This window comes from Silene latifolia, chromosome 10 (genome assembly GCF_048544455.1).
Source record: "Silene latifolia isolate original U9 population chromosome 10, ASM4854445v1, whole genome shotgun sequence".
Classification (NCBI taxonomy): domain Eukaryota; kingdom Viridiplantae; phylum Streptophyta; class Magnoliopsida; order Caryophyllales; family Caryophyllaceae; genus Silene; species Silene latifolia.
The window spans coordinates 34,403,725-34,418,905 of NC_133535.1; positions in this window are offsets into that span (position 1 = coordinate 34,403,725).

The window sequence follows — 15,181 nt, forward strand, 5'->3', positions numbered from 1 at the left end:
TCCCTATCAAATTTAGTTTTTTTACTTTAGTTTATAAGTGTATTTTAATCAAGAAAAACAACTGATTAAGACGGAAGAAGTCGTTATAACGTCACATTCATTGTACTATTACTTCATTCAAATTTTGTATCAATGGTATATCTTTGCTACATAGTCATTAAAATTGTTAATAATACCATGGGGTATCTAAAAACTCTTTTAAGTTTATTGGCACTCTGTATCTAAAATTAGAGGTGTAAGAAGTACTCTTTGTATAAACTTAGGTGATATTGCTCACGAACTTTGACAAGTTCAAATTAAAAATTTACCATGCTTATACATATGAAGACTTTAAATTTAAAGTGTATACTTTTAGACTAAGAATATACTTTTAAGGTTCTTAATTTTACCTTATAGAAGTATAAACTTTTAGACTTTACATGTTTTACCATGTATTAATGAGAAAATTTAAGTAGTTAATCAATTGTACTTGAATTATTTTTCTAACTTATACAAATGGGTATGGGTCTTAAAAGAATTGAACTTTAACTTAACCATTAGCCATGACGAGAGAACCTCTTAGCATTTTTAATGGGTTTTTTATGACTTAGAAATTTATGCAAGAAAAACGTTAGTTAACACCGACATATTAAGATTACGTACGAGAAGGTTTTTATGATTGTCAGTCATCTAAAGCCTAAATGGCTATGTTAGCACTTAGCACGTCTTAAGATGTCAACACTAAAATTATATTGGAGATCATATATAAGTGTGCTAAAACCTTTATGTCTCATACTTAAAAGAAGTGTTTTAATAAATGTATTAGGTATAGTATATACAAATACTTTATTAATTTATAAGTTACTTTTGTAAATTTAAGACATTTTGTACTATCGAATCATTCTCCATTAAGTACTACACCTTCTGTTTTATAAATAATTTTGATTTCTTATTTAGTTATATAATATAAAAAAAATATAAAGAGTGGAATTAGAAATACTTGACAAGCAAAAGCAAATAAACGCTTAGGGCTAGCTTGGAATATGAGTAATTATTAAGGGAATTATAGAGTTAAAATGAACTAAAAAATGGAGGGAATGGATGGGGTTTGGAGATAGAAATGGAGAAATATAGTGTAATAGTCACTCCATTAAAGGAGTAATTATTCCCGGCCTCTCCCCCAAGTAATGCATTACCTCCATATGGAGGTAATAATTCTTCAGTCACATCTCCTTCTATTTCTTCTTATTTTAACTCTCATTACTCCCTTAATAATTACTCTCATTCCAAATAAGCACTTAAAAGGATTGGTTATCGACAAACAAAGTCATAGTAGACAATATTCATGGTATGGTATATTAACTATTTTGAATGGTCTCTTTATTTTAAAAGAAGACTCGGGTACTAAATTGGACGAGTATGATTTCACATTTCTAATATTTTCATCTTTTTTTTTTTTTGAGTAAAAGATCAATTTCATTAATAATAATAATAATAAAATGTCATACAAGAATTGCAACAAAAATTAAAATTAATTGAATACAAATTTGTAAAACATAAGTAAGACAAACTCTTCCTAAAACTAAGATCGTTATTAGATAAAAGCGCTTCTGCACACCACCCTCTAAAATACCGCTGTTTCTTCATACAACCAACTGCGAGGGGATCCATAAATCAGATAATAAAGTTTTGAAAGAGATGAATCTTGTCCGATCTCACAAATCGTAAGCAATAATCAAATATCCATTGCAGCACCATATGACTACAGATAAGACCATTGATCTTCCACATAATTCTTGAACCTCTCAAATAGAGGGATGAATCTCACACAAGATGAGGACCAAACTCACACAAAGGCGAGGACAAATCTCCAATAGAGGAGAGGCAAGAGTTATTTGCATATAATTAATAATTAATAGATATTTAGTAAGAAAAACGGAAAAATTTGGGCTAACCTCTACCAAAATTGGTAGACGGTAGCCCCCAATTGATGAACTTGAAGATTAGGGTTAGGGTTTTTAGAGGTTTTTAGAGAGAGACTTTTTTAGAGAGAGATTGACACATATATTTTCATCTTAAAATGAGCAATATTTGTAACACTTTGACCCACATGTGTAGTACTGAAATTGCTACGCCTAACATAAGTTTTGTTTAGCGGGTAAAAATATAGTAAACCCTACAGGCTAAAAACCCTAACCCTAACATTCAAGTTCATCAATTAGGGGCCACCGTCTACCAATTTTGGTGGAGGTAAGCCCCAATTTTACCATTTTTCTTACTAAACATCTATTAATTATTAATTATATGCAAATAACTCTTGCCTCTCCTTTATTGGAGATTTGTCCCCGCCTTTGTGTGAGTTTGGTCCTCATCTTGTGTGAGATTTATCCCTCTATTTGAGTGGTTCAAGAATTATGTGGAAGATCAATGGTCTTATATGTAGTCATATGGTGCTGCAATGGATATTGGATTATTGCTTACGATTTGTGAGATCGGAAAAGATTCATCTCTTTCAAAACTTTATTATCAGATCTATGGATCCCCTCGCAGTTGGCTGTATGAAGAAACATCGGTATTTTAGAAGGTGGTGTGCAGAAGCGCTTTTATCTAATAACGATCTTAGTTTTAGGAAAAGTTTATCTTGCAAATGTTTTACAAATTTGTATTCAAATAATTTTAATTTCTGTTGCAATTCTTGTATGACATATTATTATTATTAATGAAATTGATCTTTTACTCAAAAAAAAAAAACTACCAATCGTAATTCGTAAATTTACATCTTTTGAATATACTTCAATTACTGAGATAAGATTTACCATTCAGATTTAATGACATCAGCTGAACTACTCTTTTGCTTGGAAAAACAAACGTTCTCCCTCTCTCGATCCATGTCCCGCCTTCTTTAGGAATAGGTGTTTCCATATTTGCGTAGGAAGAAGATTGTGTAGATTTGTTTATCTTTTTAATTTGTTTTAATTAAATATATGAGGTATAGCTCATGGACCGGAAAAAGTTTTAAACTTTTAAAAATAAAGAAAGTTTTTTTCGAGCGATTATAGAGAGTCCAAGTTTTGCAGATTACATAAATAAATAAATATCAATTTTAAAATAAAGAAGATAGTAGATTGTATTTTACGTAGACTATAATATGTAACTTGCTCAACAACATAACGAAGATATATTTAATATATATATATGCGTTTTAGTTGGATGCAAACTCAAAAAAGATTAAATTATGAACAATTAAAATCAAACTAAATCGTGTATAACCTTATAGTACTATATATATATATATATATATATATATATATATATATATATATATATATATATATATATATATATATATATATATATATAGATTTGGGATCCTATGAGAACCATCAAGATAATGAGAACCATGTGAACCATTTATAGCCTATGTTACTGAAATTTGACGATTGAGATTGTTGGTAATAATACGTTCCCGAAATTTCAGAGACGTCAGAGTTCAACCCCTCAAATCCTCCAAACTCAGCCACTTTCACAAATTCATTTTTCTCTCTCTTCGACCGTCCTCTCAAATCATCCTCTCGATACTATCACTCTCTGATCCTATCACTCTCCGATGACCATGTTTTCGACTCTTCTCAATCCGCTTCACAAATTAGGGTTGAATTCGTCGATCATCACCATTTTCTGCTGATTCAGGTAATGGCTATTATACTCCATACTTCCCCAATTTGTTCTCGCTGATTTCAACTATGATTTCTTTGATTTTTAGTAGATTACTATTTAGGTAATTTCTTAATTTTCCCTATTTCTCTTTTATTCCCCAATTTTACGATTTTAATTATACAAATTAGTTTGATTAGGGTTGTATTTCTGATTTGTTCTACTTCATGTTGTTTTCGCTGCTTTCAAATACCGTTCAGATTCTTACTGTTTCATTATTCACGGAATTGGAATAGACATAATTACTGATGTGGTCTACTTGAGTTCAGAAATTGAGGAGTCATATTATTGATCGCGCTTTCTGTTTTTCATCATGAAATTAATGTGAGACCGGCTTTTTTGCTGTCATAATCCCTTTCGGCTGATGAAGTCTTTTGTACAAGTATCCTGTAATTTCTCTGGTTTTTTTGTTGATTCTATGTAGTTCGTTTTAAACGTAATAGGAACTCATCATTATTTATCGAGTTTTGTGTTTTACGTCATGAAATGTAAGACCGACTGGCGACTGTTTTGCTGTCATAATCCCTTTCAGCTGGTGAAGGGTTTTTTGTTGAACAATCATTTGGATTGGCTACTGCAATCACACATTACTTTTGACCTTTACTCATTGAAGTATTGCACAATCACTATAATCTCTTGTGTTCATTGCTGAGTTCGACTTCTTTATTTAGAATCCTGGTAAAAAATTACAAATGATTGAGACGGAGAGTGTATATAGTTTTATCGATTCATCAAAATTGTGGTGAAGTTTAATGAGTTGGGGTTGTTACTTCTTAGAATTGGCCCATTTTCGTACAGTAAAAATTTGAAATTGTGCTTCTGTATTTTGATAATTTGTCAAACTTTAACGATCGCCACCTGAATTAAGTGCCCTATGGGTTCTTGCCATTTCCGGGTTAAGGGGTCGAGTGTGTGCGGCCTTATCTCTGTGTTGCTAGCACTAAAGGGTTTACTTTGGCAATTTTTTCCATTTATTTACAAGACCCATTGCAGATGAGTAGGTCTCGAATCAAGATTGAGATTTTTCTGACGGTTTTTGGTTTCAGTGCATGATTTGTGGGTATATTTTTCTGGAAACTAAGGTGGGATTTTGTTTGGGGAAACTGCAGGGTTTCCACTTGTAAGAAATGTAAGTGAGCTTCCACAGAGTAACTATGGTAGGCCTAGCCTTTCTCATACGACTCCGGCTGGCTCTCTAATGCATGGTCTGAAAGAGGTAGGAAATGTGGTTATAGCCTGCAATTTCCATTCATGTATGATTTCGCATGTCAGGATTTTTTTGGGTGTTTCGCTTATTAAGCTATCACGTTTATGAGTTTCATTAAGTGTTCTGCTGGTTTTTGCTACACCTAGAAGGCTATAAGGTGATATTGAATCAATTTGACAGGCTGATTGATTTACTTGCTGCAGTTCGTGTTTGGAAACAGACTTCTTAGTTAGATATCAGTGTGAAAATGAATTGGCTATCTCTGTTTTCTCTGTAGTTGCGTTGTGTACACTGATTATCTTGCTTTGTGCATTTATTATTTCAGCCTCTCATCTTTCGTCTTCAAAGTAAAATGTAACAGAAAGGCATATAACACGAGACTCCGTTTATGTCGGTGGCCTTTGACTGTAAAACAATTATAGATTCAGCCATTTCATCCGCAACTGAGTTCTAATTTCAATAGCAAGCATTTGCATTTTAACATTATATGTGCATGAAATAAGGTTCGGCGTGCATGAAATAAGGTTCGGCGTGCATGAAATAAGTATTAAATGAGCATGAAATAAGGTTCTATGTACATTACATAAGGTCCTATGTGCATGAAATAAGGTTCTATGTGCATTAAAAAGTTCTTCAATAGCATCAGTTGGTTAACTTGTGATACTAATTACTGTTGGTTAAGTACATTAACTTTAATTCTATGCGCATGAAATAAGGTTATATGTGCATGAAATAGGGTTCTATATGCATTACATAAGGTCCTATGTGCATGAAATAAGGTTCTATGTGCATTAAAAAGTTCTTCAATAGCATCAGTTGGTTAACTTGTGATACTAATTACTGTTGGTTAAGTACATTAACTTTAATTCTATGTGCATGAAATAAGGTTATATGTGCATGAAATAGGGTTCTATATGCATGAAATAAGGTCTTATGTGCATTAAACCCGTTCCAATAATAAGGGAAAGGGTTTAGTTTTTAGGGGTGAATTCAGTTAGTTAGTTAGTTAGTTGTATTACTGTATAATTGGGGTACAAGTTGGTCTTTTTTTTTTTTGTCACTAAATCTATGATAGGCAAACGATTAAGCAACAATCATGATAGGGGGACCTGATGTTCCTGCAAGTGTGAAGGTAGCGTATATTACATTTGTTTGTTACTCCCCCCGTCAATCATTTGTTTACCTTGGTTATAATACCAATCACAAGGAATAAAAAAGGTAAATAAATGATTGGACGTAGGGAGTAGGGAGTACGTACGAATAAGCTATATTTATTTTTTATTTTTTCCTTTGTTTTGTTAAAGGTTGGTCGTACTGTATTTAAGGCTTAATGCAAGCTGAACTTGGTAGACCTAGCGCTTCTCGACTTGATCATTTGAACAACACTTTTTTCCCTGGATTTGATTTTTTGGACTAGTACAGATTGAGATTTACGAATTGATGGCCTGAGCACAGAAGACCAAAATGCTATTTTGGATTTATAGAATGTAAAACGCGAGTTTTCTTGGCGTCATTATGTCGTGCATGTACAAGCTTATTTCATGCACATATAATGCTATTTAGTGCATATATCACGGCCAGGTATCACGGTATTACACGCTTATCTACTGATGCACTTGATTCTGCCACCACTTGTCAGATTTTGGCATTTCACCTGCTCGCACTTTACCTCTTATAGTCTGAGACAAAGCTTTTTATTAATTTTGCAATGTTGTAGGGGTTTGGTATAAAAGGGCTAATGTTATAAAAGAGAATTTGATTTGTTCAATAAACATATGATACGCCCGTTATTTGATACTCGTATTTGTTTAGCGTATTTTAAAGGCTATTAGCTCAATGGTAGAGCAATGTGCAAATTTTGCACAAAGGTATGGGTTCGAGTCCCATATAGCCTATTAGATGCATGAAAAAGCAACCTATGTGCATTAAACAACCCTATACATGCATGAAATAAGTGTCCAATTTCCTCATCTTTTTTGTCTTTAGGTCCGTGATAAGAACTGGAAATAGGATTATCAATTACACTATTTCATTCTTAAAATAAAAGAAAGATTTGGAATTTCATAGCTAATATGGGAGTCGAACCCACATCTTGTGCATTGCAAAATGCTCTCCCATTTGAGCTAATTGACTTTCAAAATAAGTAACACGCCGAAGAAAGAAGAGCTTAAGCTTGAGTTAGAGGACTATTTTCATCAGCGCATGTATTTTACTCGAAAAGCAGCTAGCTCATAGCTACTACCAAGGAAACGGAGACAGCAAAATATTTTGGATTCTTATTTTACATATGAAGCAGGCAGGAAAGCCAAGATATTGCCTTCAGACTCCAAATAATAGTGATAGTTATATGGGGAAGGGTTTATGTAGTTAGACCATCCGCAACCATGAGATGATTGCAATTACAGTGGCATAAGCCTGCCTTATTCCGCCTTGATTACTTTTCAACATTTTTTAAGTAGCTGCAAAAGAGTCGAGTTAATACAAAACCACTCTAATTGCAAATGAATGAAATGATTAAAAACCTTTGGCTGCATAAGCAGCATTTGCAGCCTCTTCCTTGGCTTTGGCATATCTTATTAAATATAAAACCCAGGAACAGGAACAAAAACAATATAAGAACACGGTTTGGCCATAAAAACACGCATTTTCAGATTTCATGAAAAGCAGTCAAACTCAGAGCCTCCAGTTCAACACTAGAATCACTCTAACCTATTCTATTCCATTCCATTCCAACACCTCCAACCAAACAAACAGTAAAAGTATAAAAGTTGAGCTTTGAATTCAAAGGTAGGGAATTATTTCTAAATTGAAACTATTCAAAGCTAAAATAGTGATAGAAAAGAACCAAGGTAGAATGCACATGTAATAATCAAAGAGTTTGGGATTTAAGTACCTCTCCTCAGCAGCTCGAATGGCATCCATTGAGTTCTGCTGCGCAATTTGTCTATACTGAGTAACTTGTTCCAGAGAAGGAGTCGTCCTGGTGCTTCTCTCGGGTGATGCTCTTCTCGCGTCTGTGTGCGGTCACCTTGCTGTGTGCCAGCATCGTGTTGCTTCGATTGGGCATACCTATTTCATTACACATTTCCACACACATAGAGTCAGAGTCAGAGCACTACCATGATCATCTATTGGAGTATTGTCCTCTATATAAAGATACTCCAAGGGGATTGACTAGCTAGTTTATCATCAACATTTTATTCGTTTGCTTTTTTAATTCGTTATCAGGTAATTTATCTAAAAATAATGATTGAGACGGAGAGATTATAATAAAGCTATAAGAGGTAGGTGGTAAATGAGGCACTACCTTTGTTCGGCAATAAGATGAGCGGCCTGATCAGACGGAATTTGATACTTGTGTTCTTCTATACCAGCCCTACTCTTCCTTTGCCCCTCTTCCTCCTCAACCCCCCCCCCCCCCCTATTTTACCCTCAACCCGATTAACCCGTTTATCAGGTTTAGATATAACCGTTTTAAAGAAGACCGATTGAATAGTATAAAACCAGAAAAGCCCTCAAATAGTCGTTGCCTATTTGAACACCACCATTCATCACCAATCAGCGGCATCAACAACCACGAGCAGCCTCGTTTCCTTTAACTGCTTCAACACCAACAGCCGTAGCAGCAGCTCGTCACCATCCCTTCATCTCCTCTCTCTCCATTCACACCTGCCCCACGACTCAACCGAGCCACAAAACTCAATCAACCCCAGACTCGAGTCATAACAACATCGAAACTTAACACCAGCTTCAATTTCAGCTCAAAACCCGACTCCATAAGGACCATAACCTGTCCTGCTCCTCCAATCAGCCGGACATCAATTCAACCACCAATTCACTCGATCCCATTAAATGTCGAGTCACCAATTCGGCCACCATAATTTCATTCCTAATTCACGAAACCCTAATTTCACAGAAATGATAATCAATTTTGAAACTTTACCTCGAATTAACAGGATTCATTGATTGAATAATCATCGAAAAGTTAATTGTCGAAGAGTTTGTTCATCAGGTATGTCACGATCGAGGGAAGCGAAAGAATATCATATTCGAAGAGCTAGAGTGATGGTGGAAGGTTTTGATAGTCGAAGAGAGAGAAAGAACGATGATAGAGAAAATAATTTTGTGAAAATGAAGCAGATCAAAAGGTTTAGGGGGGTGTTGTTGCGATGATTTGGACTTTTGGAGTATGGTTGAGTCAATCTCAGCCTTCCGTAGGATTATTTAGATCGGATGGCTATAAGTGGTTCTCATGGTTCTCATTATACTAGTGGTTCTCACCGGATCTCGACCCTATATATATATATGTATATATATATATATATATATATATATAGAGGCGGGATATCGTGAGTTTGGTTCTTACGGTGAGTTGTGAGTTTGAAAAATCTCAACCATTGATTTAAGGAAACCAACGCCTGAGATTGAAACTAAAAAAAAGAAAAAAAAGAAACCTGACATCGTATATGGTCTTTCTTCCCCATAATTCTATCTTCATTCTCCCTCCACCTCCAAAACAAAAAAAAAAACCCAGATTTGGGTAAAAAAACGATTAAAAAATAAAAAATACCTAGACTTTTCGGCAAAATTAGTATACTAAGCAATGATATCTCCTGCAATTTCACGAATTCTACCATTAAATTCAACAATATCGTCAATTTTCGACATTTTTGGTGCCCAAATATGGATTGTGTTGCCTCTTGCGTTTCAAGTGATTTTTAAGCATTTCGAGTCTCAACATTGATGCAGTAAGAATTCAAACATCCGTCATCGTTGTTGGGCGATTCATAACTAAATTTATTTATACTTTTAAGTCCCGATTTAAGATTAAGGAAGAGATTGGGTTTATTGTCTTAAAATCTGGGTTCGGTTGATGAATAATTGAAAGATTGGGTTAATTAATTAAGAAAGGCAAATGGGGAAGAGATTAGGTTTATTGTCTTAACCTTTCTGACGAGTGGAGCACCATACTTAAGGAAGATTGACCTGAAAGTGTACCAAAGTTATGAGGAACTGTTGATGGCTTTAGGAAACATGTTCAAGGTCTGCATCGGAAAATACTCGGAAAGAGACGGGTACAATGGATCAGAGTACGCACCAACTTATGAAGACAAAGATGGTGACTGGATGCTTGTCGGAGACGTTCCCTGGGAGATGTTCATCACCTCTTGCAAGAGATTTAGAATCATGAAATCTTCAGAAGCTAAAGGGCTTGGCTGTTTATAATGATCAGGTCCCTGCAAAAAGTGTTGAATCTAAAAAAAGTCGAGATTTCAAGCAACTGTGTGTGTCAGAGACTTTAGAAAACAGATTAGATGTTCTTTTGGGTCATTTTTACCGCTTGTAATTTGGTTAATATGGTATTCCTGGTGGATTTTGAGTCTTTTGTTCTTGTTTTTGAGAGAAACTGATATTAGAAACTGTACTGTTTCGAAATTCGGATCAAGGTGGTTGTGGATTGGTGATCAATTTGTTGATGGCGAAGAACGAGTGGATGAGGAGGACGAAAGTGGTGGTTGTGGAGGCGAGTGAGGAATGTTGGTGTCGCCGCTGCTGGTTGATGCGGGTCAAGTACTTAGTAGCCATCAGTTACGGTCAACATGTACCATCCACTAGTATTTCAAAACTTTGGAATTGGTTTATTAACAAATTGAGAAAATGGTTTACTTTCCATATGCCTATTTTAGCGAAAAAGTGATCTGTTGGTTGGACGCTGCTGCGTCACATTAGCTAATCGCTGCTCGTGCCTCTCGTTTGTGTGGGTGGGTGGGGGTTGAGAGTCTGTTAGATATTTTTTTGGCAACCGCCAATATACATTAGCACTTACTAGTGCGTTTTGCGGAATTTCTAATCTAGTTTCTTAGGAATCAGATTACCCCTCTTTGTATGACAAGCATCCTTACTCTCATGCGTTCGAGATGTATAGTATATAGGAGTATGATTTTTCCTTACAATCTATGTTGTGTTGCAGATATATCTCACTTAGCACAAGATACAAAGAATACAGTTGATATATTACTCAAAGGAGTTAATGACAGAAGTCTTGTCGAAGAAATCAAGCATATTCTTGAAATGGTTTGCATTGCTTCTTTTTAACTTATACAGTTATACCATCTAGATAAGCCTATATATGAGAATTAATTGATTGGATCATCTCTCAATTTTATTGAAGCCTAATCGCGCGTCACTGAGAAGAGAAATACTAAACACAAATTTTCTTACTCCTCCAACATTGAAGGAGGCTATGGCGTTTTAAATAAATTAGTTGCTGAAGGTCTTCTTGAGTCCACTTTTCTTTGTTAAAGTTACAATAACACCAAAATAACAATACAACCAGAATAACAGCACAATAACACGTGGTAAAAAGAGTAAAAAAATCAAAGTAGTAAAAAAACTCAAAGTGACATCGGAATAACATCACAATAACACCGGAATAACAATAACAGTATAATAACAGTACAATAACATGTGGTAAAAAAAGAGAAAAAATCAAAGTAGTAAAAAAATGTAAGTGACACCGGAATAACATCACAATAACAACAGAATAACAACACAATAACATGTGGTAGAAAAAAGTAAAAAAATCAAAAGTACTAAAAAAAATCAAAGTGACACTGGAATAACATCACAATAACACCAGAATAATAGCACAATAACATGCGGTAAAAAAAAAGTAAAAAAATCAAAGGAGTAAAAAAAATCAAAAGTGAAACCGGAATAACATCACAATAGTAGCAGAATAATAGTAGAATAAAAACACAATAACACGTGGTAAAAAAAAAAAATCAAATTCGTAAAAAAAAATAAAGTGACAGCAGAATAACATCACAATAACAGCGGAGTAACAATAACAGCACAATAACACGTGGTAAAAAAAAGGAAAAAAAATCAAAGTCGTAAAAAAATATCAAAGTAATGAGAATAGCATCACAATAATAAATGAATAACAATAACAAAGACATAACATGTGGTAAAAAAAAGAGAAAAAAAAAAATCAAAGTCGTTAAAAAATCAAGTTAAAAAAAAAGCACAATAACAGCATAATAACACGAGGTAAAAAAAAATAAGAGTGAAAAAAAATTCAAGCAAAAAAAAATTTGGTACAAAAAGAAAAAGAAAAAAAGGTAACATAATGAGAAAATTAGAGAAAAACATAAGAGAACAAAAAAATCAAAGTTGTAAAAAAAAGCATAATAACACGAGGTAAAAAAAGAGATAAAAAAATTAAAGTAAAAAAAAAAAAAGAGTAGCACTAGAAAAAAGAGAAAATAAACTAAATAACAATGCTTTTATATGACAACTAAGATTAATCTTGGCCACTCATCTCTAATTTAATCTAATGGTTGAGATTCCCCAACTCACAACTCACCATAAGAACCAAAATCAACCAAAAATCCAAATCCAATCTCTCTCTCTCTCTCTCTCTCTCTATATATATATATATATATATATATATATATATATATATATATATATATATATATATATATATATATATATATATATATATATATATATATATATATATATATATATATATATATATATATATAGAGGCAAGTTCAAATGAGTCCACCTAAATAATTGAGTCCCTAAGTCCTAATCTAAACCATTAGATCTTTTAGATTGATGGTTGAGATTTGAGACTTCTAATCAATTTTTGAAATGAAACTTTAATGTTTTAAAAATGAAACTTTAATATGTGAGAGCAAATTTAATTCTTTATGATTGAAACTTTAATTTTTTAAAGTCATTTTGTAAATAAAAAATTAAATTTATGTATTTTTAAATATAACTTTAATGTTTTACGAGTGAAACTTTAATGCTTAAAATTGAAACTTTAATTTTTTTAGGTCATTTTTAATATAAAAATTTGAATTTATGAAATGATGTGATTGTGATTAATATTAATTTAATTTAACTGATTTTTAAATGTAACTTTAATAGTATACGTGTTCAACTTTAAATCTTAAAAGTGAAACTTTAATTTTTTTAGGCCATTTTAATAAATAAAAATTGAATTTATGTAATGATGTAATTGTGACTAAAATTTATTTAATTTCATTGATTTATGAATGAAACTTTAATGTTTAACGAGTGGAACTTTAATGGTGACGAATGAAACTTTAATTTTTTTAGGCCATTTGACGAGTGAAACTTTAATTAATATTTATTTAATTTTCAGTGATTTATGAATGAAACTTTAATGTTAAACGTGTGAAACTTTAATGGTGATAAGTGAAACTTTAATGGTTTTCAGGCCATTTTTAATATAAAAGTGTGTATTTATATAATGATGTAAAAATTTGTTATTTCTCGAAGTTACGAATGAAACTTTAGTGGTATACGAGTGAAACTTTAATGGTCGAAAGTGAAACTTTATCGGTAATGCTCGCGAGTAAAAAACTTTAATGCATAGCAAACCCCCCACACCACCATCGTCCAACACGACCACCACCATCGTCCAACACGACGTCCACCCCGACCACCACAGCAACACTGCCACCGTCCCACACCAACACCGGACAACACCCACCACTCCTTACTCAGATCTGGAAAAGAAAAAAAAAAGGAGAAGGCAGAGAGGCGGCAAAGGTACCGAGCACCACCACGACAGCCCCACCCCACACCACCCCAAGACGAGATTGGAAAACTTCAGATCTGAAATATTAATTTAAAAAAAAGAAGGAGGAACTGCGGGTGGTGCCGAGGGAGGCAAAAGAGGACACCGTCCCCACAAATAACCCCCTTGCAACCACCACCACAGGTCTATCAGATCTGACTGAAAAAAAAAAAAAAAAAAAAAAAAAAAAAAAAGACAAGACAACGACAACACCACCAAAAGCACCAAGCACCACCACAGAGCAACCAACCATCAGATCTGAAAAAAAGAAAAAAGTAAGAAAAAAGAGAAAGGAGAAAGGTGAAGGAGGGGCGGTAGCTGGCTGATCCGAGGGAAGCACGGGGAGAGACGGCGGCAAAGGTGCGTGGTAAAGGCCGAGGGAGGCACGGGGGAGGGAGGCAGATGGATGCGGTAGTAGTGATGTCGGGGTGGTAGGAGGAAGAGGAGAGAAAGGGATTTAGAGAGAGAATGGGGGTGAGGGAAGTGAGAAGTGTGTTTGTGTAACACCCCCATTTATTCAGGAGCCTTTAGCTAGACATTCCCAAATAAATAGGACTGTTACCATCTCGGTTTCCCGAGGTAGTGAATAACAAAGTACAACAATACCAAAGTACTTTAAATTAAAATTTTAATGATTACATATGTTCTACAATTTTAATCAACTAAAACTTATTATAAAATTAAATACATCTCGCAGCGGAAATAAATAAAGTGATATAACTATATATGTGATCTAGACTTCTTCTAAGGTTCCAAGTCGAGCTCTCTTCCCAATGCTCCCAAGTCAGCTAACTCAAAACCTGCTATTTAAATCTGCTCCCCATTTAACCGGAAATATTAAATGGTTCACCACAGGATGCCATCAATTAAAGCAGGCATCAATTTTATTTTGACACAGAAGCAAACACGTCAACCAATGGTTGAGTAGGAATAACCAACAACAAGTCAAAGTGAAATGATACGATATATAATGCCAAAACAACTGAGTTCATCACCCGAAACACCCATTCATCCCGCCAATCCCTGGCCCGGGGTATTCATCATTCCAACCGAAGTTGAAGTATTCACCATCCCAACCGAAGTTGAGGTATCCACCATCCCAACCGAAGTTGAGGTATCCAACACAAATGCCATGCTCAAAATATAATAGTAGTAATCATCCCAGAACGAGTCTGAGGTATCCAATAATTACGATATGAATAAACCAATAACCACAATATAAACCAACGACATATAATTCACATCTGATAATTCATCCAACGACAATTAACCACACAGTTCCACAATTCCTCTTATCAAATAAATAGCAAGACAAGTTGAGTAGTTATCCTACCTGGCAAGCAAGCACTCCAATTACGCAATCCAAATAAATAAAGCAAATCCAACCCGATTATAATTCTTCACAATTTCCGTCACCTATATAATAATAACAATTACAACAATTATAATTACTAACTTTACTTATTTATTCATTTATTTATTCCTTTTATTTAATTATTCAAATTAATTATTTACTATAATTATTAAAGGTTTATGATAACTAAAACCCGATTTAACTACGAACCCGACTCACCCGAGCTAATTAAGTAATTAAAACCCGTCACACTACAAACACATACCACCTTAACATGGTTTATAAACCATGGCCAACACCTCTC